At 35.6% G+C, this 27,439-nt stretch overlaps 1 protein-coding gene across 5 annotated transcripts in view; it reads left to right on the forward strand.

Annotated features, from left to right (window-relative positions):
- The window catches only part of rgn (regeneration), a 318,060-nt gene that overhangs the window by 244,208 nt on the left and 46,413 nt on the right, over positions 1–27,439 (forward strand). The window lies entirely within an intron of this gene.

Here is a 27,439-nt window from a genome sequence, read left to right on the forward strand (position 1 = left end):
ACATGTCAAATTTAAGCCATAAGAAGTAGTCTTTCCAACGACTATACCATCAGGAAACCCAATTGTGACGAAATATGCCAAAATATCGATTGGTCATCTGTGGATACTGCGGACCAAGGTACCATCTCTTACTGTTCGATCGGAAATGTGTTATTATATATCCAATAACATTACAGCTTTAGACTAGATGAAAAAATCAAACTCGAAAATGCATCTAAAACAGGTATCGCCACCAATACACATGAAGTATGTGCGGTCAAACGCATACGACATCGAGAGCGTAAATTTCGCTCTCTCCAAAAACATCATATGGGTTAATGCATTGCTAAAAATAAAAATCACTGAAAAAAGCGACGGCACAACCTTCTTCATTGACTTCTAAGTGAAGACTAAATGGGGGTTGTTTTGTTGTTACTCTCATCAAAGGCACGTGTGCCCCTTTTTGTCGGCTGCTGATCTAAAACACCAATCCAACAATAGAACCTCCCAAATTCAATTTATTTTGGGGAGTTTCGTGACATTTTCCCGATCATTTTGCTATTTGTTGTCTTCCTTTCTCAAAAGGTATGCTACATATTACAAATAATACCGATACACTATGGGCCCAATGACAGGTTTTTGAGGCAACAAGTCACTGGAAGCTGCTGGACCTTTCAAATTTAGCCCCGATGTTTTTAATGAGCATAAATAAAGATATAGGTATAGCTTTCGTATATATGTTTCAACCGATTTTATATATAAGGTCACATTTTGCATCCGATCGCTTAAACATTTGATATGGTAAACCCAGTTCAATTTAGAATCACGTCCGGAAATTTTGGTTCTGATCGATTCATGTATATATATCTAGATATATGTATGTATATAAAAAATTATTCAGGTCTGTCATGATGTACGTATTGATATATAATACAATACAATTTTAATTCTTAATCAGAATACAGTTGAACCTCGATTATCCATGAATCGATTATCCGGGAACCTCCATTATCCGTGATAGAAATGAAATGTTGGACTTTTTTCCATTTCTTCTATTTTTCGTTATAAACTTCATTACCCGGGAGTAAAAACACACTTTCCTATTAATTTGATTAAGAAAACAATAGGTAAACAAACGAAAACTGAAAATTCTCCCGTATTAATTGTGTATTTATGGTATCGCAAAAACCATGGGAAAAGGTCAATTCATATGAATCTGATGATGATGATATTATGTATCCCTCTAAAATCTGGTGGTTTACCGTAACAAATTTAATAAAAATTACAGATTTTCATATTATTGTACAATATTATGCCATTTTTACTTAACAATATGTTCAAAAACTGCATAAAAGCATTGCCTCTATTATCCGGGAAAATCGATTATCCGTAATGCCTCCGGTCCCGACCGCCACGGATAATCGAGGTGCGACTGTATTAATTTGCATACCTTTACACGTCTTATCCATTAACAGCGAAACAAATTTGTTCTTCGTAAGATAGATTTTTATAAAATTTTACAATGTAAGATGCAATATCTTTGACAGCCCGGTATGTAGTCATTAAGCGTTGCCAGGTTGAAATGATTTTGTTTCTAAGTGGCTCAAGGTGTTAAGAATCTAATCCCGTTACTATTTTATCCAAATATATGACTTCAAAAATAGACTTTCTGCCTCAGAAACTTTCCATTGGACCTATAGTGCGACACAGGGATAGAATAGACCCCTTTGGAATATACCTCACAAAAAGTGGAAATTTGAAATTTAATAATATTGATGAAGTAATACATCCAACGACTTCGAAAGAGCATTCGCTTTAAAAAAAAGTCCAACGCATCTTAAAATGCAATAAATATTCGCAATAATAATGGTTACAAACATTCAATTCTGATATTCGTTTCCATTCTATTCAAAAAAGTATTTTTGCTTTTGTTTTTATTTTAATATTTACCACTGTGCAGCGGTAGCATATTGTAGGACCCAGCATTGCTTTTGTTTTCTTTCTGCTGCAACGAAACGCGGGAAAACATATCCTCAATATTTGCATAGCGACTTGTATGTGTATTCTTCTTTATTTTAACCCTCATAATAACGATTCCGAAAATTATCATTTCGCCTAAAGATTGAACCAATTTTTCATATTTCTTAATGTCCTTCATAGTTGGTTTCTTGCAATGTTTTCTCTTGTGTTCGTCTTCTTATATTTTCTATATATTGTTATAGTCATTTATTATTGAATATCTTTGTTATGGTTTATTAAAAGAAAGGGGGACAACATAAACTTATTTTCATTCTACATTGGCTTTTTGCACTTTTTCTCCCCACATTCACTTCATACACATTTACGTACTCATATATATACGAGTACATACGTATGCATGTATGTGCAGGAAAAGTAATATGCCAGGCACTCACTGTATGTTAAAACATTTATCGAAAACTACACCAACATGAGATGGGAGTAGATCCAATTTGTTCAAATAAAAAAATTCAACTCCTAGGGAGAGTAACGATGAAATTCACATGAAGCAAATGTTTCCATTTCACGGAAATATATCACAATTTATAAGGTTATGTTTATTGTCATTTTTTTATTTAAAGAAAATATTGCCAACGAATGGAAAAAGAACTTGGGAAAAAACGAAAAACACTATGCCATGGAGAATGGCAAGCGACTAGCATTCAATGGAAATTCGTTTGCTGATAATGACAGGCAAAATAAATATCTACATATGCGAATGGAAAATATTCCTTCTGGCTGTATTTACAAAAGGCCAAGGAAACCACAATATTTTCTCTTTCACCAACCAAAAAAAAAAAAACTAAAAACTTAACAAAAGAAAATAAGAAGTCATGTGTGTGATGTCATGTTTGTGTTCGCATTTTTAAGAAAATTCAATTTAAATTTTACACATAACATTATCACAAACTGTCAATTAAAACTATTCGTTTCTATAATTGATTTTTACTATTAAATTTTAAATAGACTTTTTATTACCCTCAGCATTTATACTAACGAGGGTATATATACTTTCATACGGGCAAAATGTGTCTCATCGAAGAAGACCCCAAGTATGTTTGGAAGATCCCAAGTATGTTTGGACGAAATGTGTTTCAGACAATTTGGAGTCGATTGAGCAATGTCCGTCCGTCTGTCTGGCTGGCTGAAGCGCACAATAACTCTCGAACGGATGAACCGATTCGGTTCAAATTTTGGCTTTCGTAATATTTTGCCCAAACTTAGTTTAAGTTCGAAGATGGGCTATATCGGCCCACTCCTTCCTGTACCTCCCCCACAAAACTTCGAAAATGTTCGGAAAATTTGTGCGCACGATAACTATTAAAGGGAGTAACCGATTTGGTCTATACTTTGCCCATCGTAAATTGTAAACCAAACTTAGATAATGTTTAAATATAGACTCAATCGGTCCACTCCTTCGGGTACCTCCCACACAAAAGTTCGGAAAAGTTCAGTTTAGGGCCATCTCTCGAATCGCTCTGATTTTTGTTGTAGCAACTTGTATTCACTGCCCTCCATACAACGGTACAAGTTTCATTAGTGGCAAGTACATACTTCCTGAGAAAATAGCCTGAAAGTTGCAAAAAACCCCTATGACACCGTGTAAGGTGGTTGGAGCGCAAGATAAATCTAGAACGGATCTGCCGATTCGGTCCAAAATTTGGCCTTAGTAATATTTTGTGCAGACATAGTTTAAGTTTGAAGATAAGTCATACCGGTCCTCTGCTTCAGGTACATCATACTTTACACATCCTAATATATCCACTAGATCAGGTTAAAATATGGACTAGATTTGTCCACTCCATCCGGTACCTCCCACACAAAATTTTGGATAAGTTCACTTTAAGTCCTGCTATTGAATTACTTTAATTTTTGTTGAAACAACTTGCATTCGCAGCCTTAATTAAGATTGTAAACGTTTTTTCAGGGGCAAGTCCACACTTCTTGATAAATCAGCCCGAAAGTTGCAAAAAAACCCTATGGCACCAAATGTATTGGCTGGACATCCACCACCATCAATGTAGATCCATTCCTTTTAGTATCTCCTCCACAAAACTTTTGATCTCTAATCCTAATGAACCTTTTTGTCGGTTCAAATTCTCCAAATTGAAAAAAACCCTAAATACATACGTTTTTTGGAAAAAAAATTGTTCCAATATATACAGGCTGAGGGTATATCTCTGTCGGCAAAGTCGACTGATACTTTTTTACTTGTTATTGGCTTATTTTAAAGTAAAAGTAGCACATAATATGTGGTAACATTTTCAAGTCGATAGAAACAATATTGTCTGAGATATGAGCTTTGGATGAAAAAAATATTGTGTTTTGTATGGAACATAGAAACTAACAAGTAACAAAGTATCAGTCGGCTTTGCCGACAGAGACATACCCTCAGCCTGTGTGAAATGAAACGTCCATCTATTAACAATATCGAATCTACGGATTATGGATTTTGTAGCCCGTTTTGAAATTTGCCGACAAAAAATATATTTGGTTAAAAGCTCAAATGTGTTGCGGAGGATGTACTTGAAGGAATGGACCGACATAGTACATTTTGGAAGCGGATATTAGTTTGGAATTCATTCCTTTTGATAGATTTTGTGCCCACCAGTCATTTCAGTTGGTCCCCATACAACTTAGAGGTTTTGGGCCACGATGTTGGGAAGCATGAACTTGTCCACGAAAAACATTAAATCGCTGGAACAGGACCACAAAGAATAGTATCGGTATCCAAATCAGATCCTAAACTGCGCTTAAACAGAAATGTTGAACTTTTGTGGGGGAGGAACCCTAAGGAGAAGACCGATTTCTGAAGTAAAACTAAGTTTGGACCAAATATTAGTAGATTCAAGGTTTGGACGATTGCTCCGTTCAGCAGATATAGCGAGTACTATTTTAGTGAATTTTTTTAACTTTTGGGGGTTGGGGGAGTTACCGGAAATTGCGATTGGACGAAATATTACGAAGCCCAAATTTTGGACGGAATCGGCTGATCCGTTTGAGAGTTATCGTACCCATAGTGCCATAGGGTTTTTACAGCTTTTGGTCGAATTTCTGAGGAAGTATTTACTTGCCCCTGAAACTTGCACCGTCGTCATGAGGGAAGCGAATACCAGTTGTTACAACAACGATAAAAGCGATTCGAAACCAGGCCTTCAACTGCATTTTTCCGAAATTTTGTGTGGGAGGTACCTGAAGGAGTTGAAATATGTAGTCCATATTCAAGCCCGATCGATGTCTCGTAGAAATATTACGACGTACAAAGCGTGGACACAAACAAAGCGTGGACACAAATTTTCCGAATATTTTCGAAGTTTTGTGGGAGAGGTATCTAAAGGAATTGACCTATATGGCTCACCTGCGGACTTAAAATAAGTTCAGAAAAAATATTACGATGTCCAAATTTTAGACCGAATCCGCAAATCCGTTCGAGAGTTATCGTGTGCTCCTACCACTACACATTGGGCCATAGGGGATTTTTACCATTTCTGGCTATTTTCTCAGGAAGTGTGGATTTGCCCCTGATAAAACTTGTACCTTCGTAACACAAGTTGCTACAACAAAAATCAAAACTATCCGATAGCAGGTCCTAAACTGAACTTTTCCGAAATTTTGGGAGGTACTGGCATTGGAACCTCACCTATACCTGGTAGACATTTCACGATGTGCAAAGTATGGACCAAATAGGTTACTCCCTTCAAGAGTTATCGTGCGCACAAATTTTCAGAACATTTTCGAACTTTTGTGGGGGAGGTACCTAAAAGAGTGGACCGATATGGCCTATCTTCGAACTTAAAATAAGTTTGGACAAAATATTACGAAGGCCAAATTTTGGACCGAATCGGCAGATCCGTTCTACAGTTATCTTGCACTCTAACCACTACACACAGTGTATTGGGGTTTTTGCACCATTCAGGCTATTTACTCAGGAAGTATGGACTTGCTCCTGATGAAACTTGTACCGTGGTATGGAGGGCAGTGAACAGAAGTTGTTACAACAAAGATCAATTCGATTCCAGAGCTGGTCCTAAACTGAACTTATCCAAAATTTTGTGTGGGAGGTACCCGAAGGAGTGGACCGATAAAGTCCCTGTTAGAACCTCATCTAAGTCTGGTAGAAATTTTACTATGTGCAAAGTATGGACCAAATCGGTTACTCCCTTCAAGAATTATCGTTCGCACAAATTTCCGAACATTTTGGAGCTTTTGTGGGGGAGGTACCTGAAGAAGTGGACCGATATGGCCCATCTTCGAATATTACGAAATCCAAATTTTGGGCCAAATCGGTTCATCCGTTCGAGAGTTATTGTGCGCACAAGCCAGCCAGACAGACAGACGGACGGACATTGCTAAATCGACTCCGAATTGTCTGAAACGGATTTCGTTCAAACATACTTGGGGTCTAAAACCGTTATTTCGATGAGGCACATTTTGTCCGTATGAAAATGTATGTATATACCCTCGTTAGCATAAATGCTGAGGGTATAAAAACGGGTTTTCTCAAAATGACATTTTGAAATCGGTGTCACCTCTAACTCGAACCGATTGTCATACTATCTTGTGGGGTAATCAAAATATAGTCCTTAGTGGGTAGATTTTAATTTTAAAATTTCTTGACCCGTTTTATGCCCAGAAACAGTTTTTAAGCCAAAAATTGATATTTTGATTTTTTTTTGGTCCACCATTTCAGTAAAATCTAGTAATTTTTATACCTTCAGCCTTTAGGCTAGTGTATATACCCTACACTTTGATACGAACCAAAATGTGCCTCATTGAAATAACGGTTTTAGACTCCAAGTATGTTTGGAAATTCGTTTTAGACAAATTGGAGTCGATTTAACCACATCCGTCCGTCTGTCTGGCTGGCAGGATTCGAACCAAATTTTGGGTATCGTAATATTTTGTTCAAACTTAGTTTAAGATGGGCCATATCGGTCCACTCCTTCGGGTACCTCCTCCCACAAAAGTTCAAAATTTGTCTGTAAAATGGTGTGAACGATAACTCTCAAAGAGATCAATCGATTTGGTCAAAATTTGCAAATCGTATTATTCCTTCCAGATATGGATCGGGTTCGAATACGGACTACATCGGTGAAGTTTAAGAGCTCTTCTCTGATCGTTTTGAAGGACTAGATGTTTATGTTCTAAATAAGCCCATAAAATATATAACAATCGAGCTAGAGTTGGCACCCCAAGACGCTTTTCCAAAAAAAGGGTTTCGTGGACAGTCATTTGCCACAAAACCACATAATATTTCTCAACAAAAAAAATTCAGACACTAGACTAAAAAGTATTCTTTCAGATGAAAACAAATCTATGTAGTCTAGTAGTTTTCTTAGAAAAAGTTCATGAAAATTTGCCTTTTTGGACTTTATAAGTGGGGTCACCCCTTTAATTAATAAATTTTAAAAAGAACACTTTGAAACATTCTGCTTAACTTCACAACTCATCATCTGAAAATTCTCCAAAATTAACCTTCACGTTAAAACAACTTCATTTGATAAATTTTTTTTTTTTATAAATTAAAAACGCTCTTTCTCTGAATTGCTTGTTCAGCTATGCGACGATGAGCCACTCGCTAACTTACGTCATTGCTTTCGTTTGTACTTTTTTTCATTCAACAAAAAAAAAATACAGTGAAATTTTAAAATTTCATTTCATTTTTTCCACTCTGTAACCCCCAACCCCTTTTGCAAAAAGTTGTTTCTTTATTCAAATAGTTGCTCGGAAAAAAGTCACAATATTTACCAATGCGCTTTCAGCTGCATATTCGAATTCTGAATGTTAGTTTTGTTTCTGTTTCCATACTTTTTGTGAGTAAACATGTTAGCATTTTTTATTTTGTTTCGTTTTTTGCATTGCAAGTGACATTTGGCTGTTGCTCCTTTGTCAAAAAGAAAACCAAACGGAAATGCAACTTTCTCGTTTTTTTTTTTTTTTTTTTTGTTCATGGCACAAAAATACAGCAATGGCGGTAATGTACAGAGGAAACACTTTAGTTTTGTGAATAGTTCATGGAATTACTCAAGCCAATTCACTTTAACAAACAACAAACCTACATGCGTACATATGCACAACACAAAAGTCACAAAAAATGTTGGTAAACTAAAAAAAAATTAAATTTCCATGGAAAGTTTTGCATGTGCATATATTTTTTAAATATTAATACATATTAAATGTCATATAAGAGGAATATAATGGTTATAAGGAAACCACATTTGGGATTATATATAAACATAAGCGAATGTATATTTGTACATTAGGGCAATTCTTCCGTTTGACTTTCAAGAACAAATGCTAACACATGCATAAGGCGTATACGTATTATCTATTGGTTATACGTTCCATTGTACTGGTGTTTTATACATTCAGCAATAAGCAAATGTTTGTAAATGTTACCTACATAAGTTTTGAAATCTCCCTAAGAAATATTGTAATCCTTTTTAGCAAGTTCAATCTCATAGTTTAAAGAAACGCATTTTGTCACGAACAAAACAACACTTATAAAGTTATTATTAAAGAGTTGTTAGTCTCCAAAATTAATTGAGATCCATATGTATTTGTCTTTTTTTTTAATTTTTTAAACTTTAATTTCATATTTTTTGTTAACGAATTAAATGAACTTACTCAAAAAAAAATATTTAAAAGATTTCCAAAATAAATAATATCCATATTTGTGATAACCACACATTTAACACAAAAGATATGAAACCAAACAAGGGATGATAGATGTTGCCACTGTCGCAATAAATTTTAAATTAAAAGTTTCAAATACATAACAAGGTTATAATTGATAATCTAACAATTGTTGTTGTTTTTATTGTCTTAAATGTTATTATGATTATTCTATTTGCATTTGGATATCTTGCAATTAAGAATCGCTGTTGAACATTCATTCCAAATTTTATTTTTTAATGCGACCGACATAAACATAAAATATGTATGTATGTCATTAAACCATTTATGGCATTGACTGTTGTGGCAAATTAAATTACTGAATAATATTCATAATGGTAATAATAATTCAATTGAATTGCTGAGAAGCTATGGGAATGACATCCAAAGAGGCGATGATGTGTTTTTGCGTTTTATTTGCGTGAATAAATCTTGAAACACATCAATGATGGTAGCGACAAAACGAGTTGCTCTCAAAAATTATACCAAATTTAAAATATATATTTAAGAGAATAAAGGGTAGATAATAAGAGATTTTTGGATAACTTAATCATAATTCTAAACGGAACTAATTTTTGACAGTAAGAACAGTATATTCCATAAAATGAAAACTGAGACTACTTATTAAAAAACGTATATAGCTGAAATACTCAAGAATTCTGATCGTCCATACCTTAAGGGTTTAACCTACAGTACAGCGGTGAACGGATAGAGATATTTTCCTAATTATTTTTTTGTTCGACAGATAACACAATCAGTATTCAAATTAGGTCTAGTAGTTACACAGGAATTCAATGTCAAAGTTAACCTTTTGAGTTTTTTTTTACTATTTTTCATCAAAATATGTGTGTTATTTAAATCTTCCTATATATTACAAATTGTCAAACCCCAAAACATAAACTATAAAAATACAAAAAAAAAAATATTAAAAATATTTTAATAAAATATTAAAACAACGACTATGGGATTAAGCCTAACTATTTTGAAAAACAAAATAGAAGTCGTCATCCCAAGTCGCCAACCCTCCTAAAAATGAGAAAATATTTTTTAAAAAATTCAAATTTTTTTTTCATAAAATTTAGAATTTGTTCAAATTAAAAAAAAACGGTAAGGAAAGGATCAAAGTCGGGCGGGGCCGACTATATGATACCACTGTAAATAGGTAAAATATATATGGGAGCTAAATCCAAATCACTGCCGACCAAGAAGAGAGCACACAAAATTATGAATATTGGCAACTTATGACAATGTGTTAGTAAGTAAAACAAATCAAAACATTTGCTCTCTTTTGTGTGCTCTTTCGTTGCGTTCGGGTCATGTGTGTGAATAGACGAAAAACTTCGTAACTTCAACAATACCAAACAACAGCTTTGATCCAAATGTGAACAGATTACGATAAAATTTGGCACATATATTTCTAGACCAAACACCGTCACACATTCCAAATTTCATCAAAATTAGGCACTATGCATTTGTGCATCCAATACCTTAAATCGGGCGAAAATATATATGGGAGCTATATTCAAATCCGAACCGATTTCGATAAAATTTGGCACACTTATTTCTAGACGAAATTTCGTTACACATTCCAAATTTCATTGAGATCGGACATACATAACGTGTTTCGTGCACCAAATACCAAAAATTGACCAAAAATATATACGGGAGCTATATCCAAATCTGAACCGATTTTAATATAATTTGGCACACTTATTTCTAGACCAAAATCCGTCACACATTCCTACATAACAAAAAAAAGGAATGAACACAACATCTGTTACAGTTTCCGAGAAATAGCTTTTTTTCTTCAGAAATTTGCAAAAATTACGTATTTTCCAAAATGGGGAAAAGCAAGTAAAAAATTATCAGTCGCCTTACCGACAGAGATATGCCCTCAGCCTGTTTGAATTACAACGGGTCTGGGGTTTGAACCCACGTTGTCACGGCGTGTTAGCGTTCAGAGCCAAAGTCATTACTTTCAAAGGCAGCGCTAAGCGTTTGTCATGAAAGCACAACTAAATGAGAAAAAACCCCATTGTTGTTGTAAAAAAACAAAACAAAAATGTATTTGAAAGAAGAAAAGTTCGAGGACAGCGAAGCCGCTCCACATCCGATATGTCTGAAGAGCCTTTACCGAAGGCGAAACATGCATGTCACATAATGGTGGGTGTGTGGGTTCGAATCGTCGGCTTTCCTTTTTCATTTGCATTATTGATCATGAAGCTCGATTCCAACGAGAAATTAATTAAAAAATTAATTCTAAAAAAAAATTATCATCGCCTAAAAATGGCAAAATAAACTAAAACGTCCATCTATTGACAATATCGAATCTAGGATTACTGATTTTGTAGCCAGTTTTGAAATTTGCCGACAAGAAATATATTTGGTTTTAAGCTCAAAAGTGTTGCGGAGGGTTACTTGAAGGAATGGACCGACATAGTTAATTTTGGAAGTGGATCCTATTTTAGGATTACTTTTTTTTATAGATTTTGCGCCCACCAGTCATTTCAGTTGGTCACCGTATAACTTAGAGGTTTTCGGCCACGATGTCAGGAAGCATGGGCTTGCCCACGTAAAACATTAAATCGCTTAAACAGGACCACAAGAATAGCATCGGAATAATTTTCCAAAGTTTCTTCGAACAGATCCTAAACTGCGCTTAAACAAAAATGTTGAACTTTTGTGGGGGAGGTACCCTAAGGGGAAGACCGATTTCCGTTCAGCAGATATATCGTATACTATTATGGTGACGCTTTTTAACTTTTGGGGGTGGGGGAGGTACCGGAAGGTGATCACCGATAGTGCCTATCTTCAAACATAAACTTAATTTGGACCAAATATTACGAAGGCCAAATTTTGGACCGAAACGGCTGATCCGTTCGAGAGTTATCGTACGCATAGTGCCATAAGGATTTTACAGCTATCGGGCTATTTTCTCAGGAAGTATGGAATTGCCCCCCAAAAAAATGCATGGCCGTAATGTGGGCAGCGAACACAAGTTATTACAACAAAGTTAAAAGCGATTCGAAAACAGGCTTTAAAGTGCATTTTTCCGAAATTTTGTGTGGGAGGTACTTGAAAGAGTTGATATACATATACTCGTATAGACCATATTCAAGCCTGATCAGTCACTTGTATAAATATTACGATGTGTAAAGTATGTACCAAATCAGTTACTGCCTTCAGGAGTTATTGTGTCCACCAATTTTCCGAATATTTTCGAACTTTTGTGGGAGAGGTACCTAAGGGAATGGAATGGAATGTTGTAGCAACTTCTATTCGCTGCCCCCATTATGAAAATACACGTTTTTTTTAGGGGCAAGTCCATACTTCCTGAGAAAATAGCCAGAAAGTGGTAAAAATATTTCTCGGACAGATCTGCCGATTCGGTCAAAAATTTGGGCATCGTAGTATTTTGTCTGAACTTAGTTTAAGTCCGAAGGTGGATATGGTTGCTACAACAAAAATCAAAACGATCGGATAGCAGGTTCTAAACTGAACTTTTCCGAAATTTTGTGTGGGAGGTACCCGAAGGATTGGACCGATAGAGTCTATATTGGAACCTTATCTATGTCTTGCAGAAATTTCACGATGTACAAAGTATGAACAAAATCGGTTACTCCCTTCAAGAGTCATCGTGCGCACAAATTTTCCGAACATTTTCGAACTGTTGTGGGCCGTATCTGAAGGAGTGGACCGATATGGCTCATCTTCGAACTTAAACTAAGTTTGGACAAAATATTACGAAAACCAAATCGCCTCATCCGTTCGAGAGTTATCGTGCGTACCAGCCAGCCAGACATACAGACAAACGGACATTTGGACGGACATTGCTAAATCGATTTCGTCCCAACATACTTGGGGTTTAAAACCATTATTTCGATAAGGCACAATTTGCCCGTATGAAAGTGTATATACCCTTGTTAGCATATATACTGAGGGTATAGTAATCGGTGACGACAAAAAATATCGGTTTTGGCCAGGAAAATTACTGAACCATTGGGCGCCGTTTGGACGCTGATATTCTGCGATAGAGTACATTAAGGTGCCGTGGCATAACTCGCAATGAACATGAATTAGAACACAACGCCCACAATTTTCCGACGGAAAAGACATTTACCTTATTTTGTCGAACTTTTGTGGAGAAGGTACTCGAAGCGTTGCACCGATATGGCAAATTATCGAACTTTATGTACGTTTGGACAAAATATTACTAGGACCAAAGTTTGTACTTAAACTGTTGATCCGTTCGAGAGTTATCTTATGTATCAGTCAGAGACATTTCGTCCAAACATACATAATTGGAGCCTAAAGCCATAATTTCGATGAGGCAAACGATTAATCTATTTAAAATGAATATATCGTCACCTGAAACGCCCAAAGACGTAACCCTCAAAGGGTTACGTTGAGGGTTACGTCTTTGGGCATTCCATGTGACGATATCCTCGTTTACCTAAAGCAAAAGTTGACGGATGATATTCGGCCATACGGCTACGAGTCAGGATTTCCACCCTTAACATTTCAAAATTGTATAGATAGTAAAACCGGCTAGAAGTTGACAATCTTCTTTCCTTTAAAGGTCTATAAACATTTAAATATGATATAGACGACCGACCTTTAACAATGATTTGAGATTCAACCCAACAATATTCCTTGCCGTATATATCTGAAAATATTAAATGATGATTAAGTCGGCAGACCTTCCATCAAAATTTAAGACTTGACCCTTGGATAAAACTAAAACCTGCTAAGAGTCCAAACATGTCTTATGTTATGCCCGCCATTTTTTGAGATTTATGTTCCAGTTCCTTGGACGACTACTCACTTTATAAATATTACAGATAATAACACTTGTTTCTATTTAGTGATACGTTTCTAGATAGATTTGTGCATACAGGCAGGTTCTCTTTAATATGCATCACATTGAAGCAAAATTATTTCTCATACCTCGTTCAAATTTATATGCAAAATCCAAACCACTTCAACTCCATTAAAAATGTTTGCCATATTGCTACCTGATAATATTTAACATTTATTATGATGTTTCCTCCAGCACCTATTAATGGGTAAATTTCCAAATAACTTCATGATTCATTTCATATTCCAAATGCAAAATTCGAAATCCAAAATATAAAATCGTGTCGATACTTCATAAGATAATGCCAAACATCATTAACTGTCCAATGTGATTTGTATATTGGTGCCATGTGCTGATGTGAGACTATGTGCAGTGTCTACATTTATTTTTGTTGTTCATTTCGCCAAATTTAGAATTTTGTAGCCAAATACATGCAATCCCATTAAAAATAGAACTGAAAAAAGCTTACGAAACTGTCTGCAAACTTGATAATTTATTAATGATGATAGTCAAAAAGGAAAATAGAATAGAAATTTAAGAGTCTAATATATTATTCAAGATTCTTTTAAAATTTGTTTTTCGCAATAACGAGTTGAGATTTTAATGGCCACCACCAATCAAGGTAGCTGTGACACAAACAAAGTCATTGAAAAAGTCAATCAATATCCTCTTAGTTCGAGGAATCACTGAAAGTGTCGTTTTTTTTTCGTCAAGAGCACTTTGTTAGCAACCCGGCTGGCTGGCTGGCGGGCTGTAACAAGCAAACAGTGTTATGGGGATTTGTGCGTAACATAAACCAAGCTAGAGCAGTAGTTGCAGAGCTAACTCCTGGGGGGCTTTTATTCTAAGCCAATTTAGTTACGTACACCAGTTTTCTGTTTTTTGTTCTACAAGGATCATTGTTTCAATTTGTTATTCAATGTAACGTTGTAGCGAAAGCCAAGGGTATCGGTTTAGTGTTTGTTCTTGTTTTTGTAAATATGCCACCTTCAATAATCTTATTAAAAGTTGGCAAAAAGTAGGGAGCATAGTGTGAACTTTCCAGTTCAATGGTGTTAGAATTTTCGTTGAAGGCAATATAGAAACGATTTCAAGGGAAGTTAAAAAAAACATCTGAGTGGAATTTAAAGGAAGGAATAAAAGTAGAACAATATTTTTAAATCTATAAATAAATAAGAAGGTGCGTGTTAAAACTTTTCAACAAAATTATATAAGCAACACCAGCAATAGGCAATTAAACCATGTGGGATTGAAGTTGTTGAACCCAAAGGAGAGTTAACAAGTTTGTAAAATTATTATATTTTTTCTATAGAATTTTTAAAGGTCATCTACGGTAAAATTTAGAGCTATAACTAGAATTTTATAAAACAAAATTTTTGAAATAATATCATAGTAGTACGCATAAGAATTATTATTAGACTCTGAAAACAAATATAATACGACATGCAAAATTTCTTTAAAGCAACGTGGAGGTAATAGTTTACATCATATAAAATTGATGGCGTATACGTAACAAATATTGATTATACGCGCAACTACTCGTATACAAAGTACTCATGTCGAAGAAATTACAGTATCATTTCCAATGAACGGAAAAAAACAAAACGATTCCCGTACCAATCACACAAAGCCACAAACTTTTCAGCTTCTCTGAATCGTTTCATTCTCACAACCAAAACAAAAACACAAACTTTTCAATGTAAAAAGATAGAAACCGTACGATTTCTGAATTGTAACTTCGGCTATGCTTTGCCGAGTTGTTTCATTCACAACCGAAACAAATAGTATTTTTGGGAAACGTTTCCCGTGCGTATTGTCAATGACACACTCAGACACACGCACATGTGATTGCTTAACAAACCTATAAGTTAGCATCAGCATACCACAGTGAATTTTATCAACAACCAATCAGCATACCACAGTGAATTTTATCAACCACCAAACGTTTTTGATTTATTCACATGTGTTTAGTACTATTCCGTTTTCTATCTGCTCTTGTGGAGTTGAGTACTTTTCGCTTTTCGTTTTGTTTGCACTCACGAATGTAATCAAAACAAAACTAAACAGCGAGCTCGGCCAACGTGGGTTATGTTTCGTTTTGTATTGTTCCTATGGAAAATACGAAACGAAACGATTGGAAATGTTATTTAAAGTATTTTTACGTACGCTGATCATTTCCCAGTAGGAAATTGAATCTGCGATGACCATTTCATCAACGAAAATTTTCAAAATTGTCTTTAAACAAGACGGTGTCACCAAATTTGTCACTCTTCCATGTGCGATGTGTGACATTCTGAACGAAAATGTCTTGCAATGTGCCTTGGTACAAGTTAATGTCCATTCTATCGACCATGAAAACAATTTCGCTTACCTTGTCGCTCAACTTATCGTGCACGAGTTTTGCGACATTTGTGTGAAAATGTCGTCGATGATCGCAAAGGGCTGTCGTCGAGCCGTCTACAATGAATTGTAGACAACATTAAAGACACATAGCAGCCAACTTCCAACTGGGTTGTAGAGAGGTTGCAAACGTCTGATTATACGTAGGTAAGGTAATCATCATTATGCAGAAGGTTTTTTGGTTAGGGTGACAAAAAAAAAACAATTTTTTATTTTGTTGTGCATTTCCACCCCCTAATTTTTTCCATCTGATCCAAAAACCATATATATGAAGTTTTATAGCGATCGCTTAACGCCAAAGGGGCATTTTCACGAAAATTCTCTAGATTCCACAATTATAGTCCGATCGATGAAAAAACTAGATGAAAGTTTTAATTGACATGGATTGAGGGTATATCTCTGTCGCCATAGACGACTGATATTTATACCCTCAGCATGTATGCTAACGGGTGTATACTCGTATACACTTTCATACGGGCAAAATGTGCTTCATCGAAATAATGGTTTTAGACCCCTAGTACGTTTGGACGAAATCCGTTTCAGACAATTTGGAGTTGATGTAGTCCAAAAGTCCAATCAGTCCAAAATTAGGCTTTCGCAATATTTTGTCCAAAATTAGTTTAAGTTCGCAGATGGCTTATATCGGTCCACTCCTTCCGGTACCTCCCTCACAAAAGTTCGAAAATATTCGGAAAGTTTGTGCGTACGATAACTCTTGAAGGGAGTAACCGATTTGTTCCATACAACTTGTATTCACTGTCCCTCTTATGACGGTACAAGTTTCATCAGGGATCTGCCGATTCGGTCCAAAATTTGCCTTTCGTACTATTTTGTTCAAACTTAGTTTAGGTTCGAAGATGGGCAATACCGGTCCACAACTTCCGGTACTTACGTCCAAATTTAGTTTAACTTCTAAAATGGCCCATATCGGTCCTCTCCTACCCCACAAAAGTTGAACACTTTTCTGTCTACGTGCAGTTTAGGGTCTCTTCGAAGATCCTTTGGAACTGTATACCGATGCTGTTCATTGTGGTCCTGTTTACAATGATATTATGTTTTCCGTGGACAAGTCCCTGTTTCCTGGCATACTGGTCCAAAAGTTATACGATGACCCAGCGAAATGATGTCTATCGAAAAGATATGATTCCCAAAATAACTTTCGAACTTTAATTCTAATCCACATTTTTGTCGGCAAGGACAAACGTCCAAAAAGGGCCACACAATTCTGAAAAGGCCCTTAAAACATTTGATCTATCCCTAGAGGAAAGTTTTAATTCACGTGGGCTGAGGGTATATCTCTGTCGCCATAGACGACTGATACGTTTTTACTTGTTTCAATCAATCATTACCGAATTTTAAATATTCTAGTTTTGTCAAGATTCTGTTACAAAAATTTTTACTACCCTGTTACTAGTTAACATTTGAACAAAAGTTCAATTGTAATTGAAGAAAGCCATGTTATTTTACATATCCAGCCAATTTCCATACCTGTAACCATACATTTATGTACATCAATTCATAAGCCATAGTAATATAATATGTAAACCAATTGTACTATGACAAGATATCATCATTTTACAGAAATTGATGTTCCATTCAAAAAAACATCCTTCGTTCATTCATATCATAGTCATACTACACATTTCCTATTCGTGTTTTGCATAATATGCGTGTGTCAGTGTGTGTGCATCTTGAAGTTAAAGTTACATTTCCTCTCAATTGTGTACATACATATGTATGAATTGTATGTAAGTAATGTGAATTGTGTTCTTATTGTTAGATGCTATTTCTTTTCACATTCGTTTTTCCCTTCAACAAATTCTGTATTCTTCATATTTGAATAAATAGTTAAATATTTTCTCATGAATATACGCACAACACACACAGACACTAACACACAATTCTGACAAACAGGATCAAATGTTATGAAAACTCATACAGTTATTAAAGGGAGATGGAGTTGGGTGAGGGTAAATGTTGAAACAAGATTGTAATGCGAGAACATAGAGCACTGTGGTCCCAACCTGCGACAAAAATCGAAATCAACAAACTTCAATGACAATTCAGCAAATGGTCTCTAAAAATATTATAATTTATTATTCCAGCCATATTTTTGTAATTTTTAACGGTACTTAAAGTACTTAAAGGTACTTAAAGGTATTTTAATTACTTTTTCATAAGATGTATTTCCAATACGTATGTATTTCCATATGTACATATTTGTCAATACTTTTTTGTGGATTTTTTTGCAAGTCCTCAAAATTTTAGTTGAGTTTCACTAACTATGCCTTACTATGCCACAGGATGTACATAGATAAAAGCTTCAAAATACCTGAATGCGGGTGGTACTGCTATATGAGGGGCTATAGGAAAAACTGGACCCATATTGATGATTTTTTGGCTGAAGTACTTACTTGCTTACTTAGCTGGCCCATTTCAGAATATTTGTTCTATACGCCGAACTAAGAAAATATCTCCAATTCTCTCTATTTGTTGCTTCGCTCTTTGGAATACCGCGCCTTTTCATCCCTTCTTCCACTTGTTTGCTCTATCGATTCCTTGGCCTGCCCGTTCTGTGTGTACCGCCATGAGGCCCGCATTTATACGCCTTTTTAGCGGGTTCATTATCGCTCATCCTTATGACATGGCCTAGTCAACGCAATCGTTCTATCTCGATACATTTATCTACACTGATGTCGTTGTATAGCAGATACAGCTCATGGTTCATACGACGTCGATATTCACCATCAACGCAGATTAATCCGTAGATCTTTCGAAGGATGTTTTCCTCAAACACACCAAGCACTGCCTTGTCCGCTTGTGCAAGTACCCATGCTTCTGAACCATACATCAGCAAAGTGCTACTTTTGTTTGACGAGATGTGGCTTTGTTTTTAAACTGCTTACTTAAGCCAAAGTAGCATCTGTTAGCCAATGTAATTGTTCCTTTTATTACACAACTGATGTTGTTTGTTGTGTTTACGGTGGTGACGAGGTAGACGAAGTCTTTTAGTACCTCAAAATTATAGGAGCCAACTTCAACAGTTGGTCCGAGCTCTATGGACGCATTCCGAGTCGACACCATCAACTTGTTCATCTCGTCGTTTTTCGCCAGACCCACTTTAGCAGATTGTCCTTCAATCTTCGAAAAGGTATCAGTTACTTCTTTTACTGATCGTCCTATGATGTCTATATCGTCAGCATAAGCAAGTAACATGTGGCTATTGCTGTAGATTTCATTTCATTTCTTTTAATGTTTGCCTCTCGTATGACCTTTTCCAGCAGTATGTTGAAGGGGCCACACAAAAGGCTATCTCCTTGTCTGAAACCTCTTTTGGTATAAAACTTTTCAGAGCGGTTTTTTTATATTTTAACTGAAGATCAAGTGTCAGTTGAAGTCATTTTACAAAGCCGTATGAGCTTTGCGGGAATACCAAATTCAGACATGGCTTGGAATAACTTTGAAAGTAGGGGGCTGTCGAAGGCTGCTTTATAATCGACAAAAAGGTGGTAGTTGTCGATCTACATCTCTTGGGTCTTCTCTAGGATTTGCCGCAGGGTAAATATCTGGTCAATGGTGGACTTACCAGGTCTAAAGCCGCATTGGTATGGTCCAATTATTTTGTTGACCAAAGGCCTTAGTCGTTTACACAATATCCCTGACACTATCTTGTAGGCGATAGGGAGAAGCATAAAGTCTTATCTCCTTTCTTGTGGTCGGGACACAGGATGCTCAGGTTCCAATCGTCGGGTACACGTTCTTCCTTCCAAATAGTGCTAACTAGTTGATGCATACACCTTATCAGCGTGTCGCCTCCGGTTTTGAACAGCTCGTCTCCTGCTGCCTTATTATTTTTCAGCCGGTTTATTGCTGTCTTTACCTCATCTTTGCTGGGCGGTATACATTCAATACCATCTTCTGGAATTGGATCTGTGGTATCTTCGTCGTCTTCGGTACTATTGGATACCAACAGATTGGAAAAATGTTCTTTCCATAACCTTAGCACAATATCTGTACTAGTTACCAAATTACCTTGCTGGTTCCCACAGGAGGATGTGCCTGTACCAAAGCCATCAGTTTGATGTTTCAATCTTTGGTAGAATTTACGGACTTTATTTTGGCTCCTGTACATCTCGATTTTTTCACACTCTTGCTTTTCCATCACTTTTTTCCTGTGGAAAAGACGTTTCTCCTCTCTCCTCTTCTCCCGATAAATCTCTCGTTCTCTCGCGTTGCAGCTGATTGTAGAATATCCCGATATGCCGCATTTTTATTCTTCAGTAGCAGCACGACACTCCTTGTCATATCCTGGGTTCCTTGGTGGAGGTCTCTTGAATCCAAGTATAGATTTTGCGGCTGTTTGCATGGAGTGGGCAAAAATTTGCCATTGTGCTGATATGTTATCGGAACGAGGAGGGCTTTGATTAAGCAATTGCGCCAGTTGAGTGGAATATGATGTAGCTATCTGTTGTGATTGCAGCTTACCGATGTCCAATTTCAGAGTTGTGTCTGTTCGTACCTTATTTGTTACGTTTAATCTGGTACGCACCTTTGTTACGATAAGGTGGTGGTCCGAGTCTATGTTGGCTCCTCGGAACGATCGCACATCCAACACGCTCGATTAATGTCTTCCATCTATCATAACGTAATCAATTTGATTTCTTGTTCTTTGATCTGGCGACAGCCAGGTGCCCTTATGAATATCGAGATGCTTAAATCTGGTACTGCTAACTACCATGTTTCTTGCCGCTGCAAAGTCAATCAGCCTCCTACCATTGTCAGATGTTTCACTGTGGAGACTGAATTTCCCGCTGTTGGGCCAAAGATATTCTCGTTTCCAATTTTGGTATTAAAATCGCCTAGTGTAATTTAAATGTCATGGACAGGGCAACGGTCATAAGTTTCTTCTAAGCGCTCGTAAAATATATCTTTGGTCTCTTCGTCCTTGTCTTCAGTTAGAGCATGAGCGCAAATAAAGCTGATGTTGAAGAATTTTGCTTTTAATCGAATTTCAGCGAGTCTTTCATTCACTGGGTTGAAACTGGAGACCACATGTTTTAACCTCCGACCAACTACAAATCCGCAACCAAACTCATGCTTTGTGTCATGGCAACTATAATATAGTCCGTCACCTTTAGGTGTTTTTGTGACGCCTTTCCCATTCCATCGTATTTCCTGTATGGCAGTAATGTCGGCCTTGTACTTTTCAAGTACATCTGCCAATGCGTAAACTGCACCATCTCTATAAAGAGTGCGAACATTCCAGGTGCAGATTCGCAAATTATGATCCTTAAAACGTTTGCGGGGGTCCTCAACCTTACAGGGATTTGTTTTTGTTTTCTTTCGTTTTTTATAGTAGGCTGCCTTTTTCTAGGGCAGGCAGTTCCCCAGGAGACACCACGGAGAGGTCAGTGTGCACTTCACATGAAAGAGGGACTAATATAAATCCTGGGCTTTGCCATGTTAAAGCCGTTCAGGACCTTTCCTTGGTACCTTTCATCCCCTTTCATTGGCTAAAAAAGTTTTTACTTATTTTAAGCATTTCCTGAAAAAATCAGATCGATCCAACGATTAGAAATACTTTTATCGCACCTTGCCATACAAATGGAGCCACTGTGCAGTGGTTCGTTGGAATTTCAAATTTCATTGGACTCCCCGAACCGATATAAAACATGCAGATTACTATAATGCATACTTCAGATTGGTCTGAGGATTTCTGTACAATGGTATATAATGATCTCAGAAAATATGGATAAATCGATCTAATCAACTCAGATAGCTCTATGTAATGAAATGCGGAATAAGCGATCAATATATCTAATTCAAAAAGAATTTGTTTTCACAGTCTCCACTTTTTTCTATTAAACACCTGTGCAATTTTTACACACAATTTGTACATGATACCAGCACGCACACACATTCAAATTAAGAAATACTGCAAAGACTACACCATTTTTTTCTACAGCAAAATTTCATTTAGTAAAAATGAATATTTATGTTTGACAATTATGTTTTCCTATGGTGGACTAAATATCCGAGACACTCAAACAAAATGTTGAACCCAATGGTATGTCCCAGTCGTTTAGCACAAACAGACAATAGCAGAGAAGAAGCCTTTCATTCTCGGTTACAGTTACAATGGCACAAATGTGCAATGGGAGTAGAATGAACAAAAAAACAACTATGTAGTCAGATTTGTAACTTAAATGACACGTACACTCTTTCCTCCACACACACACATACACAACTTGAATATGAATTTTAATCTCGAATCCTAAATGTGAATCATAATCACAAATGAGCGAGTAAACGCAACGCAACTCAACTAAAAAAAAAGCAAACTTGAATTAATGCAACCCACAAAAGTTCACATAACTTAAGAATGCCACATTTGTAACATTTGTGCTGTGCAACTTGTTTGGTATCAGCATTATGGGAATTATTGTGTGCATGTGTATGCCTGCCTGGGCCTAAAGGTCCATTGTTGGCAAATACTCTGAAAAGGGACAAATACAGAACGGATACTAAACTTTACATTTAGAATTCAACCAGGACGACTCGCTGGTGATATTATTACTATTATGTTAGTTGAAAAAAAAAATAGAAAAGGAAACCAAGTCCTGTGGCAAAAAATAACACTTTGCCATTCTCCCGTTTGCAATGGAAAACTGAATTAGAATGCTAAACGTTTTCTAAAGGATGTGTTGTGACGTAAACTGTTGGAGAGAAGTGAATAAAAATATTTGAAAAAAAGGACAAAACAACATAGACTATGAATACACAAACCTTTACATATATAAAAGAGAACATATTTACCTACGAACATAATCCAGTTTACCATTGTAAGAGGTACGTTCAAGGTAAGAGGTAAAACCAAAACCAATATTGATAGCGGTGCCTTACGATTTCATTTATTTTGAGGATTTTATCTTCATGTTTAGCCGTTGTAACTTGTCGTTTGAGGTTCCCAGTTGTACAGAAACATCCCCCCATGTAACGGTACCGACCGAGTTCAGGCATTTTAAAGTTTCCATCTGCATTTTCTGTCTAAATTGGCTGTAATTTGGTTATGGGGTTCACAGTGGTAAAAAATGTATTTAAAAATGTATTTACTAAAAGGTTAAAAATTAAAAATTAAAAATAATTTCAAAAGCAAGCAAACATTCTTCAGTCGGCTTTGCCGACAGAGATATACCTTCAGTCTTTGTGAACTGAAACACTTGTTCCAAAAAAAAAAAAAAAAAAACGTATGTATTTAGGGAGTTTTGAAAATTAGAACAGCGTACGAACCGACAAAAATATGGACTTGGATTAAAGCTCAAAAGTATCGCGGGGGAAGTACCTAAAGGAATCGACCGACATAATCCATTTTGGAAGAGAGTCATATTTTGGGAGTCATTCCTCTCGATTGATATCGCACACACCTGACATTTCAGTTGGTCATACATAAATTTAAGCTTTTGGACAATTATATCAGGAAACATGGACATGCCCACGAAAAAAGATCACCTCGCTGTAAACAGGGCCACTAGGAGTACCTTCGGTACCCTTAACCGCACTTAAACCAACATTTTCATGATTTGTGAGGGTGGTACCCTATAGAGTGGACTGACTTTTGAACATAAAGCAAGTTTTGGCAAAATATTTCTAGATCCAAAGTATGGACCAAATCGGCTGATTAGTTTAGGTTTTTTTTGTTAGGGTTTTGCGATTTTGCTTCAATACGGCATTCTCTACAAGACTGGCTTATGTAATTTTTTCTAGGTTGTACCATTTTTTAGATATATAAGTTTAAGTTGGGAAATTGCAGTCATGTCATTGTTTTATAAGAAGACGATGCAGAATTGAATTGAATTTGAATTGTAACAATTTCAACTTCTATATCTCAAAAGTTGTAAAACCTACGAAAATATCATTAAGGTCAATATTGTAGAACATTTTGATAGCTACAACATTTTCTTTATTCCCATTTTTATATTACTTGCAGTTTCCAAGCAAAATCGCAAAAACCTAAACAACCCCTAAAAATGTCTACTTGAATCGCGATTTATTTACTACGAACATTGTAGTTTCAGAATCCGCAAAAACTGGCCCTCGTTAACATAAATGCTGAGGGTATAAAACACACACATTTTTACCCACGCAGTTTCAATAAATTTAAAAAAAAGTGTTTAACGGACGGGACTTGTACAAATGTATATATGGGCCGAAAGAGGACACTTTTGGGCATTTTCAGCGAATACCAAACCTTGTTCCATGGTGTTCCCTAAAAAGTCTATTCCACTAACTTGGAATTTCAATAAAATTTACTACTTGAGGAAAAATGAAATAGCTCACTTTGTGTAAACGTTATACTAATTTATTGAACGGTTCTTAAGGACAACAACCTACCTAACAAAATAAAAACAATGAACACAAAATCTTTATAGTTTCCAAAAAAATAGATATTTTCGAAATGGGAAAAATACCGCCTTTAGGAGCATGCCATGCCCACTCCTTTTAATAGTTTGACCTAATTCTCATATGTAAATTGACAACCGGAGATAGAGTCCATGAAAGCCGAAAATTTCTACAGCTTTCCAAAGCACTGATTTTTTCTATTTCTATAATTTTTTCTTTCGTTGAAAGTGTCGAATGTTACCTTTCAAGAAATAACTAAGTAACAGCCGTTGAAGTGTAAACTCATACAAACAGAACAAACATTTTCTCGGTCTCGGCAGTACAATTACTTATTTAAAAAAAAAAAAAACAGTTATGCGATTCTTTGTGTGCTTAACTATTTCGTTTTTTATGCATATCCGTCCCTTCGTCCGCCTGTGGTAATCACTGTAGGATTCTCAAAAATTTAAAAAGAGCGATATCGTCCTCATTTTGGTATAGCTCCCATATAAGGGTACCGTCCGATTTCAGATATTTTGACGTTTTTAGCTTCGTTTTCAGACTGAAATAGCTATAATTTGGCATTTTGGGTTCCCAGTGATCAAGAAACGTCTCCACTAAAAATTAAGGACATATGTCCACGTTCATAGTTTCACGTTTTGTTCTGAAAACGTCAAAATACCTGGAACTTTTTAACGAAAGCGCATCGAAAATAGTACGACAACGCTTATACAGAATGTTCTCAAATTTAGACAACACCTTATGTGTGGTTGCTTCTAGGAACAACAAAGAGCACCCATTAAAAATAATATGAATAAAACTTCACATTTTGGTTTTTTATTATAATTGAAAGTTTTACTAATAAAGTTCTATCTCAACTTATCACACCACACATCTGCTCCACGTACATACATATATATGTACATTGTACATGTGCATGTAGAATAGTCATGGATTAAACTGAGTTTCATTTTTTTTATTCTACATTGTTTCCTTTCCAGCATAACCCTTTTTAAAGTCCGTAGACAGTTTTTGTGTGACTTCTGTCCTAGTTGTGTTCCAGAGTTTTCGTGTGTGTGCGTGTCCATTGTGTTATCACAATTTGTATAATTAAATGCTTAAACTTTCATAACAATAAGCGGCAAACAGACATCTCTGTCCCAACTACCACTAGTAGAAGTAAAATAAATAAAAGAGGAGAATAAAATGTTGTAATAAATTAAATGTTTAAATAACAATTAGAAGTGCAACACCAACTATGATTTTTCAAATTATTGTGGGGTGAAAGTTCAAAGGGAGACATTGTAGAGAATTTGGTATCAGAAAGAGTGGGTCATAATTTTAAAAGTGTGGATGATTTAGGGTAAATGAAATTTATTTGGATGTTAAAGAAGCCTTGCTTTCATCTTTATTATTTGTTTTATTATTATTCTTCTGTTATTACTACCAATTTACCGTATACGTGATACTTTCCCACATATTCACAATATAAATTAATTTTCATTCAATACATCAAACAATGACTAATATTTACTAATTGAAATGTATTCCACTATACAACCATTAGTGTAACATCAATATTACAAATATTTAAACATTTTAATTATTATAAAAAAAATCATTAACAATGGCATGGCTCATTCTCTGAATCATTCAATCGTACCTTTATTGGTATCGATGAGGTAATAACTCATCATTGGAAAAATATTTGCATTTTACACAGGCCTCCACAAAATGACACACTAACTGCCACGGTATTGGGTATTCATCAATTTGACATCATGATTGCCAAGTAGCTGATGGTAATTGACATTTTCCTGTCTAAAGAGTTTGCCAACAAAAACAAAACACATATAATGATGTATTACACATTAAATAGTTTTGAAAAAGTTCATGTGAAAAATTGAATCCCTCGTGTAATAGAGTGATTATCTTAAACTTTGTAAGCAATCAGTATGAAAATCCCTTCAAGACTTTAAGCTCCAACACAAACTAACAGATGAAAACTTTAAAAGCATATACCAGTTAATAGCATCCCCATTGTATGTAGTTTAGTCTTCATTGTATCCTTTGAGATTTTTCCATGAAAAAAACATATTTTGCAATAGTTTAGAAAAAACGAATAAAAGATGACTATCAAAATATAACCATTGAAGCATTAATAAAAAGCAATCTGTCTACTTTGTTTAATGGATTAGAAACAGTCATTGGTTGAAGAAGAATGCAGATTTTTTATTATCTATAGATGTTATAAGAATAGAAATACAATGTGGAGTCTTGCGAGGAAATAAAATTTTATAACAAAATGTGTTTTGATGTAACAGGTGACGATCATGAGAAACTTTTTTGGAGATATGAAAATTCTTCCGAGGATAACTTTTTTTAAGGAAAGTAGGACAACATTCGTGCAATTTTATGGGAGAACTAAATGAGATCTTAAGAAGGAAGCCACAACAAGGAAATGCCATTTTTTAATTTAATTTTTAGAAGCGGGATTTTAGACCAAAGACTAGCTTCTTTGCAAAGACAGTATAGTGAGGGCGCCCTCTGAGTTGTTTTTGCATTTGCTTCTCTCTCTCTCACTTACAGTGTAAGTGAATAAAAACAAACAATAAACATCATGTGGTTGTTGTTTTCTTTACTCATACATACATACACACACACTAAAATATGGATGGAAATTTTTGGGCGATATTTTACCCAAGTGGATTTTTGGATACTTTTTGGAGTAGTTAAATTGTTTTTTGGGACCTTAATCTACTATCAAGAGATCTCTAATTTTAAAAGCAAATAGAATTTTCGTAGGTGACAAAAGAAGTTTTGCAAGTCGATCGGAGCAAAATTGGCTGAGCTATGACCGTTCAAAGTGAAGAACCAGTTGTGTTTTGTCTGTAGAGGCGCAACTTAAAACGCGTTTTTTTCGAAATGACATTTTTGAAGTCCGTGCCAACGATAGCTCGAAGACATATGGACCGATTTTCATATATTTTTGTGAGCACATCTATATAAATAAAAATCAAACATATTTTTTTTGTTTTGCCTTATTAAGGCGAAGGTCATTTGTATACCCTCAGCCTTTAGGCTAATGAGTGTGTATACACTTTGATACGATGAAAATGTGCCTCATCG

Source organism: Musca autumnalis, unplaced genomic scaffold, assembly GCF_047663935.1.
Source record: "Musca autumnalis isolate F117 unplaced genomic scaffold, ASM4766393v1 scaffold_4, whole genome shotgun sequence".
Classification (NCBI taxonomy): domain Eukaryota; kingdom Metazoa; phylum Arthropoda; class Insecta; order Diptera; family Muscidae; genus Musca; species Musca autumnalis.